Here is an 11,718-nt window from a genome sequence, read left to right as displayed (position 1 = left end):
AGAAATATATATAAAATATGAAAATCTTGATAGGATCGGCTTAATTGATAGAGACGGGGGTCTGGCTATTGATGAAGGCTTATGAAAAACAGATTGAAAGAAATCTTGTTAGGGATTTAATTCGCTTTATATTCTACGCAAACCCTTGTAAACACTTGAAACAAAATCAAGGCGGAATTGTTTACTTAGGTTTGAAGCTCAAGATAAAGAATGTGAAGATGACAGAAATGGAAAGACACATTAGTTTGTTTATGGATGTTCGGAGCAAACTCTCCTATGTCATCCCTTCTTCCAACTACCGGAAGGATTCACTATAATATGATTTGAATCAAAATACAGTTTGCACACACTTAGCTCACTATTGAACAGAACACACTCTGTTCAATTTACAAGATGAAGAATATCACTCAGCTAAAGGTGTTTTTGATTCTAGCTCTCTCTTGATTCACATACAATACAATCAGGAAAGCAACTTGCGGCTTGAATATTCAAAGGATTGATTACAAAGTAGTTTCAGTAAGCAAGATGATCGAGAGATCGTCCGTTCTCCTTGAGATTTGATAAATATTGAGCAGAGACTAACGGTCGAATCTTCAGAATGATACGTGGCACTCTTCCATTGGAAAGCCTCCATAGTACACAACAGGTTTTGAGCACAAGGATCGTGGCCGTACACCAACTGTTAGTGCGCCGAATATTCCATCAGAGATGTATCTGCAAAACATGTAATGTGGGGGATATCTTCTCACGTGGCATTCATTGGTTGGTTGCGTCTAGCTATCGTACTGATCTTCACTAGAAAGTGGAGCAGGAGTAAAGTACAGCTATAGCACGTGGGTAGGCGAGTGCTAACTTCAAGCATACTCCTTAAGCATAACATTAGACGTATTTAAGTTAGACGACCTCGTCTAATGAAATCAAACGTCTCCGTCTAAGAGCAGAATCCATTAGACCACCTGGTCTAATGGGATTAGACTTACGTCTAATTACAATCACTTCAGACTAATCTGAAGGAATTAGACTACACGTCTAACTTTCACCAAATATACTTCACGTCTAATCTTTCACAAACCATTAGACTGCACGTCTAACTCCATGAGTTAGACTGCACGTCTAATTCCGGTTCTATTTCAGACTTGTCTGAAAGAGTTAGACTACACGTCTAATTTTCTATTTCTATTAGACTACACGTCTAACTAAACGAGTTAGACTGTACGTCTAATTACGGTTCTACTTCAGACTTGTCTGAAGGAGTTAGATTGCACGTCTAACTTTCTCTTTCTATTAGACTGCACGTCTAATTCCGAATATATTAGACTGCACGTCTAACTCCGCTGAGTTAAACTGCACGTCTAACTCCGCTAAGTTAGACTGCACGTCTAATTTCGGATATATTAGACTGCACGTCTAACTCCGCTGAGTTAGACTGCACGTCTAATTCCGAATACATTAGATAGACTACACGTCTAACTCTATGAGTTAGACTGCACGTCTAATTCCGAATTCATGAGACTGCACATCTAACTCCACTTGTTAGACTGCATGTTAAATTCCGAATTCATTAGACTGCACGTCTAATTCCGAATTTATTAGACTACACGTCTAACTTCACGAGTTAGACTGCACGTTTAATTCCGAATTCATTAAACTGTACGTCTAACTCCACGAGTTAGACTGCACGTCTAATTTCATGCATCTAATACCAAATCGGTCTAATGAACCTCATTAGAACTAGGTTTTATGAAATCTGATTTCGATACACCTGCATCAAAACGCATAAATCATTTCATCATCAAAATTCCAGTAGTCAAACTATTTCAACACTTAGTCAAAATAATTTGACCCAACAATTTCCCCCTTTTTGATGATGAAATTGAAAACCTGCATATATATATATATAATAAAATACGCATTCATCTTATAAATAAACTTTCGTTCACTTACAGCAAACTTCACAAACTTCCAAAACCAATATTCAGAAACATAGTCAAAGAAACATAGTTTAAGAAACTTAACAAGGTAGGAGAAAAGAGATTAATGTTCTTCCCTTTTTACTCGAGGATCGGTTGAGCTCATATCTTGACCGGTTAACACATTTTGAAACGTAGGAAGAATCCGACCACCACGACTGCTTCCACTAGATCTCCCACCACGATCACTGCCACTAGCACGACCTCTTTGATCAATACCAGATTGCTTACCACGACCACCACCACTACTTCGGCCTCCACGATCACCACCGCTTCGACCTCCTCCTCTTTTAGTTGGCCTTGGATTTTCATCGTTGCTCGGCGCTCGTCTAGATCTGGTGCCGGTTGACGCACCGTCACTTCTTCTACTTGATTCACCTTGGGTGATACGAAGTTTTTTTTTCCAGCATTATCTATCGCATTCTCTTTTGCTTGAAATTTTCTTGCAATAGAGTCAGCATAGTCCAGTCGTTCACCATATGTTTTTCTTAAGCATCCTTGAATTTCTACCATCTAGTTTTTCACCAAACTGAGTTCCTCCATAGCTTCTCGATGTCGATCATCATTGATGTGCCTTTCAATGTCCATCATTTCAGATTGATGATTGAAGAGATTCTTTTCAAATTTGGAGAAATTTGAATTTGAGATATGAGTCTCGTACATATTCTTCTTCAGAGTGTTGTCCAATTCATTAAGAACTTTGACAAAATCAGCAAATCGCTTTCTTTCTTCTTTCTGGGTATTCAGAACATTTATCATATTTGATCCCATAGATACCACGTTCTTCTGAAGAGAAGAGAGCATAGACGTCATAGACTTTACAAGCATGATACCATCAACAGAGGATTCTTCATTAGATCAATTTTCTTGAGATTCTGCTGCCATACTCTGAATAGGATCAAAATGGGTATGAATCTACAGGGATTGCTCCAGTTGATCCTTCTCAGACACATTACCAGATTTATTCTGCACTTCTTCTTCCAATTCCCTTTCAGCTCTCTAAAATATTTCATACAGATTTCTCTTGCTGTGAAGAGGATTGTTGATATTTTCATGAAGATTTGCCGCATTGATCTTAGGGAAAGGAAGAGGCCTGACAAATCTAATATTTTGATTCTGTTCCCCCTCAAATGAGGATTTCTCTTCTTCAGCATCTTCGTCATTGGATGGTTCCCCCTCGGATCTGCTAATTTCTGGCTGAGTTACTTCAGCCTCATTCTCTTGGGCTTCCTCTGTTCTTACAACAGGGGATATCACAACTTCTTCATCATTAGGAGCTTGAGAAAACTGCTCAATAACATCTTCTTTTAACAACTTCTTCTTCTTGAGTTAGAAGAGCTTGTTCAGGCTCTTGAATAATCACTTCTTCTTCTAAGAGAGGATTCTCTTGAACGGGTTGAGCCAAAAGACATCTTTCTTCAGTAGAAAGACTCCCAAATTCTCTCAGGAGAGCAGAATCTCGCTCATCTGTATCATCATGATCATCAGGGATATCCATTGGTTCATCATCATCAAAAAGATTTGCTCCAGAGCAGTTAGCTCCATGAACGTATCGGGTAACAACCGAGACGTAATCAGCCATGATGTCGTCTAATATTTTTAAAACTTTAGCTTCCACTTCAGAAGCATTCTCAATGGGGTTAAACTTTTCCTTTCTGGCTTCAAGAAGGGGAAATAAAGCTCTTCCTCTTAAACAAGCTTTAATAAGATCCTTTCTCTTCAGAGCTTCAGGCACATCTGAAGTTTTAGCCCACTTGAGAGCCTTCTTTTCATTAGCTACACGCTTCTACCATTCACAAATTATTTCAGAATTTGTTAAGGCTTCATCATACTTGACAGACAGTCTTTCCAGGATCCAGGATTCATAAATTTCCATCTTTTCAACGGCAATGGCTTTGACTTGATCCAACACGAGGTCAACAATGTATGTTGCCTCTGAAACATCTTCATTAACAACAATTGCAATATTCTTACCTTTTCCAGTAACCTCGGCAGGTTTTGGAGCAGGTCTAGGTTCACCAAATACAATTTCACACGATAGCCTTGTGGAACGCATCAACTCATACGCAGATTGGGGTTTCTTACAAAGTTCAACAGGTTGCTCTCCACGAGTGACCTTCCCGGTTACTAAGGAATCCTTAGAAATGGGATTTAACAAGGGAGACTCTCTGATAGAAACATAGGACTCCTTTTCAGCAGAATTACTAGCAACAAGGGTAAGGGCAACACCTTGTTCTGGTTGAGTAATCTCTGTAGCACCTGTGGCTACTTGATCAGGTTGATTAACGGGAGACTCAATCCTGTCAATATTTTCAATATTTGGACCAGCTGAATCAACAACAGGCCCTTCAGCAGATTCCTTTTGAATGAAAATAGATTCAACTTGTTCCATCACAGGAACATCAAACTTGGGCACATCGGCCAAGGGTCTAGAAGAAGTTACCTTTGATGAAACCTTCATTGATTTAAACTCGAGGGGAGCCTTAGACTTCTTTTCTTTTGAGATACAGGATCTCGAGGGCTTTCTCAGGATGGTCGCCGGAGAAGACAGAGGGGACAGGGGAGTAGAAGCAAGTACACCTAGACCTTGCCTGATTCTTGAATCGACTGATTCAGAATCCTTCTTTGTAGAGCTTTTCAAACTAGAGGAACTAGCCTCTAATTCAATGATGGTCTTTGATCTCTTCACCCCCGTTGACATAATAGAAGCAGACGACTGTCTGGATCGAGTAGAAGGCCTACCACATGTCTGTTGACTAGAGACACTTAAGGGAGATTCCATATTATTCTTCATTCTCATCAGGGTGTTTGCGACTGTAAGGACAGAGAATACCCTGGGAGAGTTGATCTGCACAGGTTCACTCATCGGAACCCCCAAATGCTCTAACAATCGACTTAGTTAAGCCGCGAACGTTATGCTTTCCTTATTCGCCTGGTTGATAGAGAAGCTAAGATTCTGAAATAGTGTTGAAGCCCAGTTTACCTGGATTCCCTTTGAGATGGCGCACATATAGTCAAAACGATCTTGACTACAAAGATTGAAGGATCCAGCCTTCCCTTGGAGTGATTTTGCTATCACATCATTTAGCAAAACAAAATGAGGTTTGAGGACCTTCTTACTTCCATTTACATGAATCGCCGAGCCATCGGAAGAAAGGGCCTTCTTCATTTCTTGCATTATTTCTAATGAGAGATGCCCGTTGAACGTATGACCCTCCGTCTGAAGTTCAAAGAACTCCGCATATACAGCCTCGTCAAATGATATTTCCACGCCATTAACGGTTGCTACGATAGAGTCGTCTACCATTGTTGCAGATTTGAAAAACTCTCGAACTTCCTTTTCGTAGAATATGAATGGACCTCCAAGATACTTTCTCAGACCAGAATATTCTAGAGTTCTGAACATATCCACCACTTCTGGCTGATCGAAAGTGTAGACCGATGGAAAATCCACCTGCAGTGTATAATGACCCAGCGTGATTCTCTTGTTCACCATTTTCCAGAAAAATATGAACATACACAAGATTAAGAGAGGTTTTGAGAGAGAGATGCAAAGAAAACTAGGATTCTTAAGAATCTCGAGAGATGAAAAGCTTTCAAACTCATGCAAAGATTTCCTTTTATAGACAGAGAAAAGATATACATAATAACTGTCACTTTTCTTAGGGGTATGGCCCATCAATTAATGTTAGACGTCCTTTCTAAAGAGTCATCATTAAAAATGAGGGTATATCAGTCATTCTCTCTTAACTTGAAAGACACATTTCTTCATGTTGTTAGGAGATGATTGCTTAATATTTGAGCGGGAAAAACAGATAGCTCTTCACATGATAAAACTGTCCTTGATCAGTCTAATCGGCACGTAGTTAAACGTTTTTCTTACTGCACAAATCCATACAGCTAAACGTCTATTAGACAGATGGGTCCATTAGACGCATACGTCTAATTCTGTGTTATAAAGAATATGTCTAATGTCTTTTAGACATGTACGTCTAATTATGCATGAACACCACGTTTTAGACGTGTGTTTGGTTAAACGTGAGCATCCTCTTGCTCATGACGTAAAAACGTCTAACGTCTATTGGACGTGTACGTCTAACCACGTAGGTTTTAAACCGCAACATATAGACTTAAATGTATAGATTATGAGCAAAAATACGTCTAAGTACAGACCGTTTCTTTTAGACACCCTTGTCTAATAGATCGATTAAGATCATTCGTCTAGAGAGTATCTTTACTTTCAAAGTAATTTTCCCTCTCATTCTGTATAGGGACAAAAAAGCATAAGAAACAGTTTTTGTGGTCCAAAGACCAAAAATATTTTTAACAAATAAAAACATTTAATCTATTGGAATGTCAAAGGCCATTGTTGATCTTCTTGGCTATATACTCAAAAGAGTATTCTTCTTGCTTCCTTCCTGCAATCCTCCTGCATCACCTACAAAAGAAACTATTTACACACTTTGGTACCCATATTCAATTGGGTCCTCGATCAATTAGTCCCTAAGGAATCCATATTTGAGTTATTCTGATGAATTTCCCGTTTTGTGTTGTGATTAATGCATAAGATTTTGACTTAGCAGATGACTTCCTGCTAGCCACTGATCCCTTAGCTTTTGAAGAAGACTTTCTTTTAAGACTTCTTGACTTTGAGTCAGGTTTTAGATTTCCAGACTTGCTAGCTGCTTCTAGCTTATTCTTAAGCCAACTAACAGTCGGCGTAACATAGATTATTTCGTTTTTGAAAGCTACTTCTTCATTAATATGATCAGATTCAATGTCAGTCATACTCCCTTTGAAAAAACTTATTGGCTTAAACTTGTTAGTTGCTGAGTTTGACTTTTTGCAGGACATGTTAGGGTCATTGCCATCAAATTTCAATCTGGATCTAGATCCAACAGATTTTAACTTGCTGATCTGATATTTGACAACTTCTCCAGACCTTGTCCATGCACAAACAACATAATTTAACCTCTTGTTTTCAGATGAAAGGGTTTGAATATGTTCTCTAAGCATCTTATTCTCAGATGAGATCTCTACAATCTTCTTTTCGAAAACATTTGACTCTTCAGTTTGAAATAGAATTGGTTTATGTACATCTGATGAAGATTTAGTTTCATTTAGGGATTCTGCTAGCTTTCTGTACTCGATGACAATGTCGTCTAGTGCAGCTACCAGTTGTTCCCTTGAAAACCTTTCGGAAGAGAAGTCAAATACCTCAGTCTCATGAGTCTTTTTTTCATCTTCTCTTTCCATGAAGCAAGTCACCTCTTCTTCATCACTTTCCCTGGACGAGAAATAGGAATCACGGTTGTTTTGTTGGTTCTTCCCATCACCTGCCATAAGAGCCTTCATCTTTTAAGACTTCTTGACTTTGAGTCAGGTTTTCCATCATCCTTTGCATTTTCAAGTTTCGTCTTCCGGCATTCCGATGCATAATGACCTTTAATACCACAGTTAAAACACGTTACATTAGCTTTAGATTTCTTATTGTCATTAGAATTTGAAGAGTTTGAGATAGAGTTGCTCTTCTACATGAAGTCGCCAAACTTCTTCACAAAGAGAGACATAGCGTCGCTGCTCAGCTGCTGAGCCGCCATTTTGACATCCGGAGCGGTTGGTGGCTCTTCAGCAGTCACCAGTGCCTTGGAAATGATAATAGATGTGGATTGATCTTCTTCCATCCTACAGTTCAGCTCGAACTCATAGGCCTTGAGATCAACAAAGAGATCAAAGAGAGAGATCTTATTAAGATATTTGGATTCTCTCATTGCTATCGTCTTTATGTCCCATTCCATTGGAAGAGCATGCATGACCTTAATAGCAAGCTCCCGGTTTCTATAGGTCTTGCCTAAGATGGATAGGGAGGAGACAATCTTGCTGAATCTGGTGTCGAAATCGTTCATTGTTTCACCAGGACGCATCTTGAAACTATCAAACTGCTGAGTGACAACCATAATCTTGTTTTATTTGGTTTGCTCGTTTCCCTCACACTGTTGGGTGACTCTGTCCCAGACCTCTTTAGCAGTATCACATTCGATAATGTAGTTGAACATGCTATCATCGAGACATCTGTATAGAACATCAAGAGCCATGTTGTTGAGGTTGTTCTGCCTCTTTTCTTCAGCGGTCCAGTCAACTTTCTCCTTATCGATCTTGATAGGACCTTCTGTGACAACACTCCACATGTCGCGATGAAGAGAAGAGAGATGAGCACAAACTCTTTTCTTCCATACAATATAGTTTTCTCGAGAGAAGGTTGGAATGGCTGTAGCACTGACATCTTTGGTTATGGTCGACATTTTTCAGGAAAAACTTGAGAATAGAAACAGAGCTCTGATACCAATTGATAGGATCGACTTAATCGATAGAGACGGGGGTCTGGCTATTGATGAAGGCTTATGAAAAACGGATTGAAAGAAATCTTGTTAGAGATTTAATTCGCTTCCTATTCTACGCAAACCCTTGTAAACACTTGAAACGGAATCAAGGCGGAATCAAATACAATCACACGATTAGCTCACTGTTGAACAAAACACACTCTGTTCAACTTACAATATGATGAAGTATATCACTCAGCTAAAACAATGCTTTGATTCTAACTCTCTCTTAATGAACACACAATAAAGCAAGAAAGCAACTCTTTCGTATATTAGTTTTCGTATAACTCTCTGAGTATCGATTGATAGATTACTATGTAATTCCATTTGTTGTGTCCAGTTGTTATTCCATTGTCCTTGAAGATCTTTAAATAAGGAGAAGGTACCAACGGTCGAATCTTCAATAATGACATGTGGCTAACTTTCATTGGAATGCCTCCATAGTACACAACAGACTCTGAGCACCAGGAACGTGGTTGTACCAATCTGGTAGTGCGCCAAATATTCTTCTAGGATTTACCTGTAAAAACAAGTAATGGGAAGAATATTTGCTTACGTGACATTAATCAATTGGTTGCAACTGGCTGTCGTACTGATCTTCACTAGAAAGTGGAGTAGGAGTAAGGATGACAATGGGGCGGTTCGGGGCGGGGAATGCAATTACCATCCCCGCCCCGTTTTAATTTCGGGGATTTTTTTAATACCATCCCCGTCCCGTTCGGTTTTTTTCGGTTTCGGGGTATCCCGCGGGGCACCGTTAATAATTTTTATTTAAAAAAATAAATAAAAATTATACAATAAAATTATATAAACGATTTTTTTAAAATAATATATATTGTAATATATTAAAATTTTATATTATTATAAAAAAATAATTTTAATACTCTTATAAATATAGTAAATAAATAAATATATTGGTGATTTAATATATTTAATTATGTTTATGGTATTCGGGGCAGAATCGGAGTAAAAACGGGGTGAAATCGGGGCGGGTCGGGGGACACAAATACCATCCCCGCCCCATCCTCGTTCGGTTTAGGGGAAAAACCGTCCCAAACGGGGCAATTCGGTTCGGTTTTCGCGGGGCGGTTTTAAATTGCCATCCTTAAGTAGGAGTAGCGTACAGCTAGTTGATCGTGGGTAGACGTGTGCTAGCTTCAAGCAACTTCTTAAGCATGACATTAGACGTATTTCACTTAGACGACCTCGTCTAATGAAATTAGTCGCCCCTGTCTAATAGTAGGATCCGTTAGACCACCTAGTCTAATGGGATTAGACGACACGTCTAATTACGGTTCCCTTCTGACTAATTTGAAGAAGTTAGACTACACGTCTAACTCTCATATATATATATATTTGATTTTTTTCAATTTTTAATTATTATTTATTTAATTAATAATAAATATTATATAGTAAAATAAAATATTCTATGTAGAAAGGGAAAACACGCTGATGATCATCTTCTTTCCCTAACCTAATATATTATGCATAGTACATTAATATCAAACCAAGCCCCCACACAAAAAAAATCTTTTCTTTCCACACTTAACAAACCAAAAAAATCTTTTTTCTTTCCACACTTAACAAACAGAAGCTATACCAAATTTAATTTTTCTTTCAACACAAATTATTCCTAATCTAATTCTAATTCAGAACATATCAATTAAAGTCATATCGAATCAACCAACACTAATTTACAAAAGGAAAGCAATAAAGCCATTTCGAATCAACCAACACTAATTTACAAAAGGAAAGAAGACAGTTTCAAACAAAATGAAGAATATATATGAATCGAATAACACTTACATAAAAGAAACTTCAAATTCTAGATTATATAGTATTACAGAAAAAAATAACACTTACAGAAAAGGTAGAACTTTAATTGTTACAGCAGAATCAATATTCAACCTGCTAAAAAACACTCAACAAATCTCACTATCACTCAGGAAAAGGGAGAGAGGATTTTCGGAAGAAAATAACTTCTTGGTGCCTCTACCAATTCTTTTATTTTCTTTCCTCCTCTTCGTCTCCTTTTATAACTTCAAATATGAATCGTTTTTCGTGTTTATTCGGAAGACTATATCTACTCTACCGAAGAATTCGTGCTTGAGTGAGTCACCATATCTCTTTGGAAAAAGTTGCACCTCTTTGGAAGAAGTTGGTCGGGAATAAGGTTTTTCAGAAGAATCGGTCAAATGAAACCCTTAATCTTCGCAAAAGCCTCGCTCTCTAGAAGAAGTAGAAGTCGGAGGCAGAAATAAGAGGGAAATGAGGGTATAAAAAAATCCCTTTTTTTAATTATCTTTAAGTTAGGGTTATTTCATCTAGTGGTCCGGAGCTTTTTAATTGTGCTTTTATGTTTGGGCTTATTTTCCTCTACAAAATAAAAATAAAATAATCATAATAATAATATCAAAATATATATATATATATATATATATTATTTGTTTGGATTTTATTTATTTTCTAAATTAAACAATAATTAATAACAATTGATACATTTACCTTAATTATTATTCTATTCCAAAATATCTAAATAGTACCAAATTAATAATGAGTTTAATTTATTTAAACTAAACCCATTAATTAACTTTATATTATTCTCTATATATTGAACAGAATGACATGGATATATTTATCAAATTTTCTTTTCCAATTTTTTTTAACTTTTTGTATTTCAGATTTTTAATTATTTTATACCCTCATAAATATAAATCGATATGTAGGAACAAAAATGAGTGTCTACAGATAGGAGCAAGATGATGAAAGTCTATGCAACTTTTCCAATTCATTCTTTTTGATTCCTTCAAGGTCCAAGGCGAATTCACTTTGGCCCTTGGACTTGTTAAATGTTTAAATTTGTATAGAAAATTTAATTCGGAAAATATAATAAATTCGAATTAAATAGGCCCCTAGACTCTTTACCTTGTATAATTTTGACCATGAACTTCTAGATTCGAATTATTTTCAAAGAATTAGAATACATTTGGTCCTTGGGCTATTGCTAATATCCAATTCGACTTTTCAACTTTATATTCCTCAAATTTTGAATATAAAGTTTCAATTACAAACTTTTTTGAAATTCCTTAGGGCTTGTTTGGATCCTTTCATACCAAACAATATTGTTCCTTTAATTGAAGCCTCCAAATGAGTTTAGACAAATTCCAAAAATTTAGGAATGGTCAAAAATATTATTTTTAACAAAAATAATATTTTTCCATAATTTTTGGGGCTTTTTTAAAAAACAACTTATATTGAAACACTGATATCTTGAGCTCTACAACCTAGACAATTATAAAAATTTTGCAATAGGTTCATAAAAGTATTTTTGACCTTCCTAGAAATTTTTAGAATTTTTGCCTATATTG

Source organism: Impatiens glandulifera, chromosome 3, assembly GCF_907164915.1.
Source record: "Impatiens glandulifera chromosome 3, dImpGla2.1, whole genome shotgun sequence".
Taxonomy (NCBI): Eukaryota; Viridiplantae; Streptophyta; class Magnoliopsida; order Ericales; family Balsaminaceae; genus Impatiens; species Impatiens glandulifera.
This window is presented reverse-complemented; position numbering follows the sequence as displayed.